A 15,260-nucleotide genomic window follows, 5' to 3' on the forward strand; every position below is an offset into this window, starting at 1 on the left:
CTTCCTCCTTGCCATAAACTTGTGTTGTATATCTCTCACTCTTTCTTCTACCTCATTAACCCTCATCATTAGGACCTCCAGTTTGGATTGCATCTCATTTAATTGATTTTTAATATCATCCTGATTAGATCTAATTTCTGCAGTTATGAAGTCTCTTGAATCCTTTATGCTTTTTTTCCAGAGCTACTAGTAGCTTTATAATTGTGCTTCTGAATTGACTTTCTGATACTGAATTGTAATCTAAATTCTGTAACTCTGTGGCAGAGAGTACTGTTTCTGATTCTTTCTTTTGTGTTGAATTCTTCCTTCTAGTCATTTTGCTAAGTGCAGAGTGGCTGTATGTGAGCGGGCTGAGTCAAGAATATCAACCATGACCTAAGTAAATTTCACCCTGGATGATTCTGACAAGGCCAAAGACCAGAAGTTGAAAAAATATGGAATGCTGCATGTTATCCTTGTGCAAGGGCCATGCTAATCTTCTCTGTATCATTCCGATTTTAGTATATGTGCTGCTGAAGTGAGCACCATCACTTTGGTTCTCCAAATGGCTCTCACTCTGGCTCTTAGCTAAGAGCTCTGTTCAGGTACTTACTCCCCCAAACCACAGCTTACCATGATCCCTGCCTTAATTGCTATGAGCCCCTTTCTCCCTCTCCATCTCTGATGCTTGAAAGTCTTATGCTATTTATTTCTCCAGTGGTCCCTGTGAGATGAGACTGAAGTGTAGGCATCCTTAGAAGCACTCATAACAGTGGAGAAGCTGGATACCCTCCCTTGGGCTTTTTCACACTGGAGAAATCAGAGGTTTCTGGGAGTATATCTTTGTGCTGTACTGCACTGGTTTTGGGAAAGGGTGATTAGGTCAAAGTAAAACTGCTCCTTTTACCTTCCCTTCAAATGCATTATTTTATTTTATTTTTTTCTGAGCCAAGTAGATACTCCAGCCTCATCCTTGGTTCTAGGACTTTCACAAAGATGCCTTGACTATAGATACTCCTAGTTGGTTTTTCTCTGAGGGAACTGGAGAAGATCATTTTTCTTGCCATCTTGGTGATATCATTATGACTTTTATGCTTAAAAAGGCTTTCTCTATCCATGTTCATATAAAATTCACCTATATTATCAACTATATGTCAGTAGTTTCATTGTTTCACAATTATGCCTTTAATTCATCTGAGAATTTATTTTGATAAATGTTATGAGAAAAAAAACCCTTTTTTCTTTAATAACTAATCACTTTAACACTTTTTTATATAGACATACCTTATTTTATCGTGCTTCACACAAATCTTTTTTTTTTTTTTTTTTTTTTTACAAATTGAAGTTTGTGGCAAACGTGCATTGAGCAAGTCTTTTGGTGTTATTTTTATTTCAACAGCATTTCTCACTTCATGTCTCTGTGTCCTTCTTGCAGTTCAAACTTACTCATTATTACTTAATTTGTTACGTGGATCTATGATCAGTGATTGCAACCAACTGAAAGTTCACATGATGGTTAGCATTTGTTAGTAATAAAGGTATTTTTATTTTTTAATTATTTATTCATGAGAGATGCAGAAAGAGAACGAGGCATAGACCTAGGCATAGGGAGAAGCAGATTCCCTGTGGGGAACCCCATGTGGGACTCCATCCTGGGACTCCAAGATCATGCCCTGAGCTGAAGGCAGATGCTCAACCACTGGACCACCCGTGCATCTCAGTAATAAAGTATTTTTAAATTTAAGGTATATACATTGTGTTTTTTGGACATAATGCTATTGCACACTTTTAATAGACTTCAATATTGTATACACATAACCTTTATATGCAGTGCAAAACCAAAAAAAATTCAGTTGATTCACTTTCATGAGATACTTGCTTCATTTTGGTGGTCTGGAATTGAAGACACAATATCTCCAAGCTGTGCCTATAAATTCAATCTGGTTTAATTTATTATAATTTGTCACTGAATGATGTGTAGCCCTAGGTGACGAAATCTGCATCTTGATCCTGGTGTCTTTCTGTTGCTAGCACTTAATGATGTACATGTTGAGTAGAATCAGTCAAAGCCCAAAGCTTTACATATACCCAGAGATCTGTTTTTATGTTGCCACGTCATTAAACCATACACCTACTTGCAGCTGTTCACCCAACAATGAGTACATGTGACTACATTCATTAAACCTACCTTACTAGTTTGTTCTTACATGGGAATCTCTCCCTTTAGAAACAAGTAGCTCGGGATCCCTGGGTGGCGCAGCGGTTTGGCGCCTGCCTTTGGCCCAGGGCGCGATCCTGGAGACCCGGGATCGAATCCCACGTCGGGCTCCCGGTGCATGGAGCCTGCTTCTCTCTCTGCCTCTCTCTCTCGCTCTCTCTCTGTGACTATCATAAATTAATAAAAAATTAAAAAAAAGAAACAAGTAGCTCTCTCTATCTTGCAGGATTAGGACTGACAAGTTCAAGAATCAACTTTTCTTTCAGTATAACAAGTAAAGGAAGCTAACATCATTATTTAGGGTTGCTCTTGGCCTATGTCTTCTGCGATGCTTCTCTAATTCTAATTTGATGCCTTTTTTTTTTTTGAAGAGTATCCCTGGACTCTGGGTACCTCATTTCCTTCAGGTTTGGGTTATCTGACTTTTCTACCCAAGTATTTATTACTGCAGACTTGGAAGTAATGTCCCTGTATCCAGATCTGTGGCCATCTAATTCCTACTGAGAGGATTCTGATTTGGGAACCAGAGAATTTGCCTATAGGTGGCAGTGTAGAACAGAGTTTCTGTTCTTGCATTAATTTCCCGTGGCTGCTGTAACAAATGATCACAAACTTGGAGGCTTTAAACAATAGAAAACAATTTTTCCAAGTTCCAGAGGCCAAAAGTCTGAAATAAATATCACTGAGCCAAAAGCAAGGTATTGAGAGGGTACTCCCCTCTGAAGGCTCTGGTAGCTGCTGCCATTTCTTGGTTTGTAGTCACATCACTCCCATCTTCTGCCTCCATGGTCACATTGCTGCCTCCTCTAGTGTCTGTGTCAAGTCTCTATCTGCCTCACTTTTGTAGTGACACTTGTGATTGCATTAAGAGTTCATCCATTTAATTCAGGTAATTGCTCCACCTCCAGATTGTTACTTTAATTATGCAGATGTGTCTGCATAGGCTTTGCTAAATAAGATATCAGGTTTTACAGGTTCCAGGGTTTAGGACCTGATATCTTTGGGGGCCATTATTTAACTTACTGTAGTGAACAAGTGAGATCAAATAACACTAAGTTTAATCCCAGAGCCAGCATTCATTATCTGTGTGGAAATAGGTGATGGTGCAAACTTTTTATATTTTAGTTTCTTCATCTGAAAAAAATCAGCATACATACTACATATCTCATATAATTATTGTCAGCTACAAATCAGAAAATACATGCAAAAAGTCATCAAAGTACATGTCCCTAATGCAGTGTTAAATGTAAGTTCTTACATTATGATAGAGGATTGGAAGGATCAGTTGAATTAAATTGCAGACAGCCTATATACTACACTAAGGAGTTTAATACTGGCAGGGGTGGGGGGATTTGGGGGGCATACAGGAATCATTTAGGTTCTTATGCAAATGAGTCATAAGATAAGAGAGGGGCATTAAAAATTAATCTGGTATCTGTGGACAGAATTGAGAAAAGAAAGAGGAAAATTCATTGAAATGATTCAGGGAGATTTATTGACATGAACTAAAGAGAAACAGTATCTCTGAGAAGTAAAGACCTTCTATGTCTTTCCCAGCCCATAAGCTCCAGGAAGGCAGAAGCAATGCCATTATTTTTACCTATATGATGAATGATTGCCTCTCCAGAGTTCTAAAGAATTTTCTGTTTGTGGAGATCCCTGGGTGGCGCAGCGGTTTGGCGCCTGCCTTTGGCCCAGGTTGCGATCCTGGAGACTGGGGATCGAGTCCCACGTCGGGCTCCCGGTGCATGGAGCCTGCTTCTCCCTCTGCCTGTGCCTCTCTTTCTCTCTGTGTGACTATCATAAAAAAAAGAAATTTCTGTTTGTAACATACATTCACCTTCAATTAATTATGAATACTATCAACCATAATGGGAAGAAGATGGGTCTCTAAAATGGAATAAAGATATTCACAAAACTAAAGGATGCTACTTAGAAAAGATGAGAAGTTATGTCCGGAATGAAGTGAAAGTAACTTTTGCTTCTGAGGTTGGCATCATATCTGATGGCATGGAGGACTGTGTGGAAAAAATACTGTGGGCAAAATATGTCTAGAAAATAACACTACTGATCTGCCAAATCACAGCCATTATTTTAAATTCTAAGGGCACTGAATATTTATATAAGAATCATATTAGATGAGAATCTTGACTAGAAGTTGCTAGGATAGTGGAGAATATATTTTGCTGTGCTCAAGATGCCAGGAAGGAAATGGTACCAATTAAGCTTTAGGATGTTTGTCAGGTAAGCTGTATCTGTAAGTGGAGAGTAGAGGTGGCTGAGACAGAAAGAAAAAACTTTCTTCCTGACTTTAGCATCTGTGCTGCCAAAGTGAGCACTCTTCCTGATGTTAGGGTTTTAATTTATTTCAGTAATATACTGTATGGTTGTCCTTTTCACACACATATCCATGTGGGTTTATTTTCCTTCTCCTACTAGATTATAAATCTCATTAATCCCAGGCCTTAATATTTTCCCTTCTCTGTCTTTCTTAAATATCAGCACTAGGAAAAGTGCTTTGAAATGCCTTTTTTTAATGAAATGCTTTTTTTGAGTTTACTTCATAAAGTGGCTCCCTAAAATTTAGCCAAATACATCTCTTACTATAATCTGCATTTTCAGTAATGTTACTCTAATGGAAAAATTTCTTCACCTACATCTGCTTGGTTTAGTTGTCCTTTCAATTTATCATTAATTTAGTTTAATATCTTCAGTCACCAAGGAGAACCATAAAAGTGGATTTTAAAACCTTTTATCCTTTTAAAAGAAAATGCATCGAATTTCAACTTTTCTGGAGATTTTGAGATACTAAAACATATTGAACAAAAGTTAAAGTCTACACAAGGCTTAGTATAAAAAAATACATGGTGAACTTTAGTAGAGCAGAAAAGAAAGCTCTGTTATCTTCTCCAGTTGTTGGTATATTCATTCAGTAGTCACAGAAATATAAGTAAGGGAGGATAGCACATTTTCTTTATGGAGTGAAGGTTTTTGCTTAAATCTAGTGCTTGTGTTTGCATATTAAAAAGCTATTTAGGGGTGCCTGGGTGGCCCAATGGGTTAAGTTTCAGCTCAGGTTATGATTTCAAGGCGGTAAGATGGAGCCCCGTATTGGGCTCTGGGTTCAGCAGGGAGTCTGCCTGAGATTCTCTCTTTCTCTCTCATTTGAACTCTCTAAAACAAATAAATCTCTAAAAAAATAAAAATAAATTTAAAAAGGATATTTATTTGCAGGATGATATGAGTTCAATGCAGCCATCCAAATATCTCTAATATTAAGAGAGGAGAAAGGCAAGATGGCAGAAGAGTAGGGTCCCCAAGTCACCTGTCCCCACCAAATTACCTAGATAATCTTCAAATCATCCTGAAAATCTATGAATTCGGCCTGAGAATTAAAGAGAGAACACCTGGAATGCTACAGTGAGAAGAGTTTGCGCTTCTACCAGGGTAGGAAGACGGGAAAAAAGAAATAAAGAAACAAAAGGCCTCCAAGGGGGAGGGGCCCCGCGAGGAGCCAGGCTGAGGCCGGGGCGAGTGTCCCCAGGACAGGAGAGCCCCGTCCCGGAGAAGCAGGAGCTGCACCGACCTTCCCGGGGAAAGGCACCAGGGAGTTGAGCAGGACCCCAGGAGGGCGGGGGTGCCCTCAGGCCCCCTGGGACACTAACAGACACCGCGCCCTGGGGAGAGCGCGCCGAGCTCCCTAAAGGGCTGCAGCGCACGCACGCATTGACCCGGAGCAGCTCGGAGGGGCTCGGGCGGCGGCTCGCGGGGAGGGGGCTGCGGGGCGGGAGCGCGAACCCACCAGCACAGGCCGGGAGCCCAGGGCGCCGGGGACACAGCCCAGGATCTGGCCTCCCCCGGGACAGGCAGAGGCCGGGAGGGCCCAGGACAGCGAGGACGCTCCTGCCCCGAGCTGAGCAGATCAGCGGCCCGGCCCGGAGCCTCCAGGCCCTGCAGACGGAGAGCTCTGGGGCTACTGCAGGAGCTGACTCCAGGGCTCCAGAGCTGGCCGCCGTCACTGTGGTTGTTCCTCCTGGGGCCTCGCGGGGTAAACAACCCCCACTGAGCCCTGCACCAGGCAGGGGGCTGAGCAGCTCCCCCAAGTGCTAACACCTGAAAATCAGCACAGCAGGGCCCTCCCCCAGAGGACCAGCTAGACCGACAGGGGAAAAACAAATTATTAACCAAGCAGCACTGGAAAGTTCCAGGGGAAGTCGAGGGATTTACAGTATACAGAATCAGAGGATACTCCCCCTTGTTTTTTGTTTTTTGATTTCTGTTTGCCCCCCCTTTTTTCTTTTTTTCTTTTCTTCTCTTTTTTTTTTTCTTTTTCTATCTTCTTTTTTTCTTTTTCTTTTCTTTCTTCTTCTCTTCCCTCTTTTTCTCCTTTTCCCAATACAACTTGTTTTTGGCCACTCTGCACTGAGCAAAATGATTAGAAGGAAAACCTCACCTCCAAAGAAAGAATCACAACTAGTCCACTCTCCCACAGTTACAAAATCTGGATTACAATTCAATGTCAGAAAGCCAATTCAGAAGCACTATTATACAGCTACTGGTCACTCTAGAAAAAAGCAAAGGACTCAAGAGACTTCATGACTGCAGAATTTAGATCTAATCAGGCAGAACTTAAAAATCAATTGAATGAGATGCAATCCAAACTAGAGGTCCTAACGACGAGGGTTAACGAGGTGGAAGAATGAGTGAGTGACATAGAAGACAAGTTGATGGCAAAGAGAGAAACTGAGGAAAAAAGAGACAAACAATTAAAAGATCATGAGGATACATTAAGGGAAATAAGTGACAGTGTGAGGAAGAAAAATCTACGTTTAATTGGGGTTTCCGAGGGCGCTGAAAGGGCCAGAGGGCCAGAATATGTATTCCTAATCTGGGCAGAAAAACAGGCATTCAGATCCAGGAAATAGAGAGATCCCCCCTTAAATTCAATAAAAACCCTTCAGCACCTCGACACTTGAGAGTGAAAATTGCAAATTCCAAAGATAAAGAGAAGGTCCTTAAAACAGCAAGAGACAAGAAATCCCTAATTTATTTGGGGATCAATATCAGATTAACAGCAGACCTCTCCACAGAGACCTGGCAGGCCAGAAAGGGCTGGAAGGATATATTCAGGGTCCCAAATGAGAAAAACATGCAGCCAAGAATACTTTATCCAGCAAGGCTCTCATTCAGAATGGAAGGAGAGATAAAGAGCTTCCAAGACAGGCAGGAACTGAAAGAATATGTGACCTCCAAACCAGCTCTGCAAGAAATTTTAAGGGGGACTCTCAAAATTCCCCTTTAAGAAGAAATCCACTGGAACAATCCACAAAACAGGGACTGAATAGGTATCATGATGACACTAAACTCATATCTTTCAATAGTAACTCTGAACGTGAACGGGCTTAATGACCCCATCAAAAGGTGCAGGCTGTCAGACTGGATAAAAAAGCAGGACCTGTCTATTTGCTGTCTACAAGAGACTCATTTTAGACAGAAGGACACCTACAGCCTGAAAATTAAAGTTTGGAGAACCATTTACCATTCAAATGGTCCCCAAAAGAAAGCAGGAGCAGCCATCCTTATATCAGATAAACTAAAATTTACCCTGAAGACTGTAGTGAGAGATGAAGAGGGACACTATATCATACTTAAAGGATCTATCCAACAAGAGGACTTAACAATCCTCAATATATATGCCCCGAATGTGGGAGCTGCCAAATATATCAATCACTTAATAACCAAAGTTAAGACATACTTAGATAATAATACACTTATACTTGGTGACTTCAATCTAGCTCTTTCTATACTCGATAGGTCTTCTAAGCACAACATTTCTAAAGAAACGAGAGCTTTAAATGATACACTGGACCAGATGGATTTCACAGATATCTACAGAACTTTACATCCAAACGCAAATGAATACACATTCTTCTCAAGTTCACATGGAACTTTCTCCAGAATAGACCACATACCGCATCACAATTCAGGTCTGAACCGATTTCAAAAGATTGGGATCGTCCCTTGTGTATTCTCAGATCATAATGCCTTGAAACTAGAACTAAATCACAAGAAGTTTGGAAGGACTTCAAACACGTGGAGGTTAAGGACCATCCTGCTAAAAGATGAAAGGGTCAACCAGGAAATTAAGGAGAAATTAAAAGATTCTAATGAGAATGAAGATACTACCGTTTAAGACCTTTGGGATACAGCAAAAGCAGTCCTGAGGGGGAAACATCGCAATACTAGCAGCCATCCAAAAACTGGAAAGAACTCAAATACAAAAGCTAACCTTACACCTAAAGGAGCTAGAGAAAAAAGAAAAAAAACAGCAAATAGATCCTACACCCAGCAGAAGAAGAGAGTTAATAAAGATTCGAGCAGAACTCAACGAAATCGAGACCAGAAGAACTGTGGAACAGATCAACAAAACCAGGAGTTGGTCCTTTGAAAGAATTAATAAGATAGATAAACCATTAGCCAACCTTATTAAAAAGAAGAGAGAGAGACTCAAATTAATAAAATCATGAATGAAAGGAGAGATCAACCAACACCAAGGAAATACAAACGATTTTAAAAATATTATGAGCAGCTATATGCCAATAAATTAGGCAATCTAGAATAAATGGATGCATTTCTGGAAAACCACAAACTACCAAAACTGGAACAGGAAGAAATAGAAAACCTGAACGGCCAATAACCAGGGAGGAAATTGAAGCAGTCATCAAAACCCTCCCAAGACACAAAAGTCTGGGGCCAGATGGCTTCCCAGGGGAATTCTATCAAACGTTTAAAGAAAAACCATACCTATTCTACTAAAGCTGTTTGGAAAGATAGAAAGAGATGGAGTACTTCCAAAGTCGTTCTATGAGGCTGGCATCACCTTAATTCCAAAACCAGACAAAGACCCCACCAAAAAGGAGAATCATAGACCAATATCTCTGATGAACATGGATGCAAAATTCTCAACAAGATACTAGCCAATAGGATCCAACAGTACGTTAAGATTATTCACCATAACCAAGTAGGATTTATCCCCGGGATGCAAGGCTGGTTCAACACTCGTAAAACAATCAATGTGATTCATCATATCAGCAAGAGAAAAAACAAGAACCATGTGATTCTCTCATTAGATGCAGAGAAAGCATTTGACAAAATACAGCGTCCATTCCTGATCAAAACACTTCAGAGTGTAGGGATAGAGGGAACATTCCTAACATCTTAAAGCCATCTATGAAAAGCCCACAGCAAATACCATTCTCAATGGAGAAGCACTGGCAGCCTTTCCCCAAAGATCAGGAACAAGACAGGGATGTCCACTCTCACCACTGCTATTCAACATAGTCCTGGAAGTCCTAGCCTCAGCAATCAGACAACAAAAGACATTAAAGGCATTCAAATTGGCAAAGAAGTCAAACTCTCCCTCTTTGCCGATGACATGATACTCTACATAGAAAACCCAAAAGCCTCCACCCCAAGATTGCTAGAATTCATACAGCAATTTGGCAGCGTGGCAGGATACAAAATCAATGCCCGGAAGTCAGTGGCATTTCTATACACTAACAATGAGACTGAAGAAAGAGAAATTAAGGAGTCAATCCCATTTACAATTGTACCCAAAAGCATAAGATACCTAGGAATAAACCTAACCAAAGAGGTAAAGGATCTATACCCTAAAAACTATAGAACACTTCTGAAAGAAATTGAGGAAGACACAAAGATGGAAAAATATTCCATGCTCATGGATTGGCAGAATTAATATTATGAAAATGTTACCCAGGGCAATTTACACGTTTAATACAATCCCTATGAAAATACCATGGACTTTCTTCAGAGAGTTGGAACAAATTATTTTAAAATTGGTGTGGAATCAGAAAAGACCCCGAATAGCCAGGGGAATTTTAAAAAAGAAAACCAGGGATCCCTGGGTGGCTTTGGCGCCTGCCTTTGGCCCAGAGCACGATCCTGGAGACCCGGATTGAATCCCACGTCAGGCTCCCGGTGCATGGAGCCTGCTTCTCTCTCTGCCTCCCTCCCTCTCTCTCTCTCTCTCTCTCTCTCTCTCTCTCGTGACTATCATAAATAAATAAAAATTTAAAAAAGCTTGTTTAAAAAAAAATAAAAAAAAACCATAGCTGGGGGCATCACAATGCCAGATTTCAGGTTGTACTACAAAGCTGTGGTCATCAAGACAGTGTGGTACTGGCACAAAAACAGACACATAGATCAGGGGAACAGAATAGAGAACCCAGAAGTGGACACTCAACTTTATGGTCAACTAATATTCGACAAAGGAGGAAAGACTATCCACTGGAAGAAAGACAGTCTCTTCAATAAATGGTGCTGGGAAAATTGGACATCCACATGCAGAAGAATGAAACTAGACCACTCTCTTGCACCAGACACAAAGATAAACTCAAAATGGATGAAAATCTAGATGTGAGACAAGATTCCATCAAAATCCTAGAGGAGAACACAGGCAACACCCTTTTTGAATTCGGCAACAGTAACTTCTTGCAAGATACATCCATGAAGGCAAAAGAAACGAAAGCAAAAATGAACTGGGCTTCATCAAGATAAGAAGCTTTTGCACAGCAAAGGATACAGTCAACAAAACTAAAAGACAACCTACAGAATGGGAGAAGATATTTGCAAATGACGTATCAGATGAAGGGCTAATTTCCAAGATTTATAAAGAACTTATTAAGCTCAACACCAAAGAAACAAACAATCCAATCATGAAATGGGCAAAACATGAACAGAAATCTCACAGAGGAAGACATAGACATGGCCAACAAGCACATGAGCAAATGCCCTGCATCACTGGCCATCAGGGAAATACAAATCAGAACCACAATGAGATACCACCTCACACCAGTGAGAATGGGGAAAATTAACAAGGCTGGAAACCACAATGTTGGAGAGGATGCAGAGAAAAGGGAACCCTCTTGCACGCTTGGTCGGAATGTGAACTGGTGCAGGCCACTCTGGAGAACTGTGTGGAGGTTCCTCAAAGAGTTAAAAATAGACCTGCCCTATGACCCAGCAATTGCACTGCTGGGGATTTACCCCAAAGATACAGATGCAGTGAAACGACGGGACACCTGCACCCTGATGTTTCTAGCAGCAATGTCCACAATAGCCAAACTGTGGAAGGAGCCTCGGTGTCCATCGAAAGATGAATGGATAAGAAGATGTGAAAGGGAATAGAGGGGAAGGGAGAAGAAATGGGTAGGAAATATCAGAAAGGGAGGCAGAACATGGAAGACTCTTAACTCTGGGAAACGAACTAGGGGTGGTGGACGGAGAGGAGGGCGGGGAGTGGGGGTGACTGGGTTGTGGGCACTGAGGGGGGCACTTGATGGGATGAGCACTGGGTGTTATTCTGTATGTTGGCATATTGAACAGCAATAAAAAATAAATTTTTATTAGAAAAAAGAAAGAAAGAAAAGAAAGAAAAAGAAAGAAAGAAAGAAAGAAAGAAAGAAAGAAAAAGAAGAAAGAAAGAAAGAAAAGAAGAAAGAAAGAAGAAGAAGAGAAAAAGAAGAAAGAAAGAAAAAAAAAAGAAAGAAAGGAAGAGAAAGAAAGAAAAAAAAAAAAAAAGAAAAAGAAAAAAAAGAAAAAGAGAAGAAGAAAGAAAAGAAAGAAAGAAGAAAGAAAGAAAGAAAGAAAGAAAGAAGAAAAAAGAAAGAAAGAAAAGGATCCCTGGGTGGCGCAGCGGTTTCGCCTGCCTTTGGCCCAGCGTGATCCTGAGACCCGGGATCGAATCCCACATCGGGCTCCCGGTGCATGGAGCCTGCTTCTCCCTCTGCCTCTCTCTCTCTCTCTCTGTGTGACTATCATAAAAAAAAAAAGCAGTGGTTAATTTTTTGGAATAAGTTTAAAAAGGACATCAGAATTTTATGCTTTTCCAGAATTTCCTGCCTTATACTGAAATACAACATCCTTATTTCTAATGGCTCAGTTTGAATTGCTATGCACAGCAAGGGACAAGAGGCCTAGGGGCCGAAAGCAAGACCGAGGGTAATTCAGGAGTGTCACAACCCTTCCAGGGACAGTACCAAGTCAAAAAAGTGTTTTTCTCATCTCTGAGAAGAGATGAAGAAATGAAACATCGTAAGTATGTCAGATGGGTTTTTTGTATGATACACTAGAAAACAATCTCTGAAATTTTATTCCAAGCTTTGTACACACTCCTTCAAATACTTCATCCACTCGAAACTAGCTAGGAGCTCAAAAGTATATTTGCTTGAATGCTAAGTGACCTCAACAGGAGCTATAGTCAGGGTGCCACCACCCAATTTATGTGACTGATAAGTTTTAAAAGGGGCAATATGAGAGTTTACAGACATCGATAATAGCTTCAAATATGACTCGCATATGTAAGGAAACCTTTTAAGGTATCTTAACCGGTCCAGAAACCCAGACAGTTAGTATTCTGTTTTCCATTTTCGTTTTCATTAAATCGTCCTCAATCAGCAATGTGACTAAGATAAATAGACAGCGGTACACGAGATAAAATAGGAAGGCTCCTCAAAAACTCTCCTTAATTCTATGCATGATTCATATTCAGCTTGAAAACCGTTAAGAATGAAATAGCCAAAGATTCTAGCATATGAAGTGTGATGTATACCAACTTCTTAACCCTACAATATAATGGTAGGAAAGCTAACTCTGAAACCAAAACTCCATACCTAAAATAATTAGTACCAATACTTAGAATATAGCAAGATTTATTTTCTTCCATTGTCTCTTACTTTCCACACAATAAGACAGGACATTATCAGGGTTGCCTGAACTATGTATGAAGTCAAGTCTATTTTTTCTATCTGGCTATCATTCATAAAAACAAAATTCAAGGTTCTATTTACTTTATTTTAAAAAATATATTTTATTTATTTATTCATGAGAGACACTGAGACAGAGAGGCAGAGACGTAGGCAGAGAGAGAAGCAGACTTTGTGCAGGGAGCCTGACGTGGGACTGGATCCTAGGACTCCAGGATAATGCCCTGAGCTGAAGGCAGACGCTCAACCGCTGAGCCACCCAGGCGTCCCTCTATTTACTTTCATTAATTCAGCTAATAGGAGCTTTTGGGGGAATGAGAAGGGTACTTAGTGAGAAAAAGAGAGAAAGATAACGGTTGTGCTTATGTGTCCCGGAGAAGTAATTCTCTTGCCTCCTACTACTCCATATACTAGAGTTACTGTAGTATTCTTTTCTCATGTTTTAAAGACTACTATTCAGCAATTTAGGGGTTTTAAGGATTTATAACCTCCAGTCAAAATAGTATTTCATCTATCAATTGTCATTTCCATATTGGCACTAGCTCCTAGTTTCATTCACAAAACTAGGGTTGTCAGGGCCTTAATGAGGCAATCCTTCTGCCTCCATCACCCCACTGGTTAGGCCAAACATATGCCTACCCATTCAGTTCTGAAACCACCTGCAGAGAGGAAGTTAAATGAAGAAAAGTAAAGCATCACACTGTCACCATCTTTAGATAAGCTCTAATTTTACCCAAAGGAGAAAACTTTAACCACGATAACAAGCTGGCAATGACCATGATTAAATGATGCCTGTCATTCTGTCCTACCCCTGGGAGCTGCTCTCCACCCCACTCCCAGTGATGGATGTGTTTCTCTTGGTACACTGGGTTTAGATTGGCAAAGGAAGCAGACAGTTAAATTCATCAATCACCAGAGTGGGCAAAGCAGTATTTGATCTGCTCTGGAGAAAGGATGGGGACCTGAACAAAACTCATTGACAGCACAAAACCAAGGTCATCTCCCAGTACCACGAATACATCAAAGCAGGCTCATTTAGTCTCAAAGTGTGAGTCACAAATACTAAGCCTGGAAGAGATCTTAGAGAACCTGAAACCAATCCATTGACACACAAATCAGAGAATTCCCTCCCTCCACAACAATAAAACAAAACCAGACTCCATGACTCAGCATTTGTTATCCATACTCTTGAAATTTGTTATCTATTAGATGTCAATGTTCTGAATTCCAAAGCTATATCCAGTTACTGATTCCACATGGTATATACTTCCTGACCAGTAAATCTACATGAAAAAAAGTTTAATTGTGAACAAATTTGCTGCTTATATCAACATGAAAAACAAAACAAACAGAATCCAACTTATCTCTGTCAACCCCCTCTTTTTTTTTCCTTTTCCAAATTGCTTTTTAATGCCTGAAATTTGAAAACCAACAGCTACTTCTACAGGCTTTTTCAAGGCCCTGAAAACAATGACGTACTAGTAAATCTCTTATTAGTATCCTATAGATTCACAAGCTCAAGAAAACTCAAGATGACAGGTTTCATGAATATTTTCTTTCAAGAACTTTATAGTTTAACCATCCCATGAAAAATAAATCTCCTTATTATGATATCCTGCTAAAGAGATAGACCCAAAAGTGTGTCCCTTTGTACAAGTATGTACTTCTTAACAGTGGCCACAAAGGAACAATAGGCATACAAAACCAAATACTATATTTCCAAATATCTGAAAAGAAAAAAAAGAATCATACCACCGCCTATTTTGTTCTCCTCATTACCTGTCACTCTTTTTAGGGATAAATGGCCTGATGATTTTCTTACAATAGTTCCACAGCTTAAAGCAGCAAAAAACATTTAAATTTTTTTAAAAAAGCAAAAAAGTTATGATTTCAAAACAGAAATGAGAAATTCACTTTTGTTATTTGAATGTGTGCTGCATGGAAAATCATTATGATCCTTCCACTTGCAAATGTTTCGGACCCTTCGGTAAATATGTGTTTTTAATTAAACAGTAACTCTCTGTTTAAAATAAAAATTGGTATGATAGGTCCATGTCCATTTTCAAAAAGTGTATTTTTCAATGACATCCAAGATAGTCAGCATTTTCCCACTACTGCAAAAACAGCAATGTGTATCCTCGACGCAGGTATTACAACACATAAATACACTGTTGCCCTGGCTCTCCCTCTGGTTCCATCTGCTCTCTTGCTGTGCAACAGCTATAGCATAAAAAAGCCTATTCTCACACGCTTTTGATATTACACTATTTAATCACATC

The 15,260-nt window shown here is 40.1% G+C and overlaps 1 pseudogene; it reads right to left on the reverse strand.

Annotated features, from left to right (window-relative positions):
• Positions 1 to 428: 428 nt before the first annotated feature.
• Positions 429 to 525, reverse strand: LOC119879110 (annotated as a pseudogene).
• Positions 526 to 15,260: the final 14,735 nt, after the last annotated feature.

This window comes from Canis lupus, unplaced genomic scaffold (assembly GCF_011100685.1).
Source record: "Canis lupus familiaris isolate Mischka breed German Shepherd unplaced genomic scaffold, alternate assembly UU_Cfam_GSD_1.0 chrUn_S287H447, whole genome shotgun sequence".
NCBI lineage: Eukaryota > Metazoa > Chordata > Mammalia > Carnivora > Canidae > Canis > Canis lupus.